Here is a 1337-nt window from a genome sequence, read left to right as displayed (position 1 = left end):
CAGCTAACAGCCTCATGTTACAAGCACTCATGTTAATACATTGCAATCTACGATCAGTATCATCTTTTGATCGCAAAATACTTTAACCATTCATTCATCTGCTGTATTCATTATCTGCTGTAACCTGATATTCAGAAAAAAGCAACTTTGTGGATGAACAAGGTATTGGTGAGTTCAGCTATCTGACAAGGATTGTCTGCAGTGATTGTATCTTCTTATACAGGCCAGGCATAGAGGTCTCAGCAAGGGATAGATCATTATTACAACTATCTGAGTCAGAATAGTCAAAAGATGTATAGAATTCCTACAGCCTGCTATGTATATGTGTGTGTTTAATCTGCAATCAAGCTCAGGGTCATCCGCCATCTTGTGAAAGCACATGTCGCACAAGTTTACTGCACTTCATCTGAATGTTGAAAACTGTTTCTCTGCATTGAACTGTTACCCCACCTGTCTAAGCTGCTGTTTGCCTTCTTAAAGAGACAGTACCATTTTTTGCAAAACTTAAAAAAATGTCTAGACAAGGCTCTGAGCACTCTTTTATAGCCGAACCTACGCAGATACATCATGCCTCTGAACCCACAGACAAACAGGGAGCAGATCCAGCAGATATTGCTGAACAGAGTGTAAGACCCAAACGTACAATAAAACCGACACATAAACTCAGAGAAAACTATGAATTCACTAGAGATGAGTACTCCAGCAATCTGTCAGACCTATGGGACAGAATTTCACAATGCATGTCAGTTTTGTCACACTTTAATAATCAACCAGCCAAATTGAGAGACTCTATAGATCACCTATCTGCTGCGTATGAACGCTACCAGCGGCTGTCTGCAAAATACACAGCCTTCTTACAGGACTTTAATATAGAGGACTCTTCAGCAGAACTGACTAGGACTGATGCACTGGACCAACATAGAGATCTCTTAGTGCAAATGGCTAAAGAAAAGGCAGAGTTCCGCATTGCTCAACTGCAGGAGACCAGATCTCATAGATCCACATCAACTAAGCTCACTGCACGTTCTTCTAGATCCTCTCGCTCCAGAAGTTCAACATTAAGCGACAAGCTAATAGAGGCCCGTGCTGATGCAGAATAAAAAAAAGTGCAAAGCTCCTTTATCAGAAGGGAAGCAGAAATGGAAGCACAAATGGCTGCCCAGCAAGCAAAAATGGCTGCCCAGCAAGCAAAGGTGGATTCCCAAATAAAGGTTCTGCAAATGAAAAGGGAAGAAGCAGCAGCCCTAGCAAGGCTGAAAGTCCTTGAACAAGCATTGGGAGAAAGTACTAATTCAGATTGCCATATCCCAGCAGATCTGGAAGACCCAGTTGAATGC

This window comes from Bombina bombina, chromosome 2 (assembly GCF_027579735.1).
Source record: "Bombina bombina isolate aBomBom1 chromosome 2, aBomBom1.pri, whole genome shotgun sequence".
Taxonomy (NCBI): domain Eukaryota; kingdom Metazoa; phylum Chordata; class Amphibia; order Anura; family Bombinatoridae; genus Bombina; species Bombina bombina.
The sequence above is the reverse complement of the archived record's forward strand: the minus strand, read 5'-3'. Positions refer to the sequence as shown.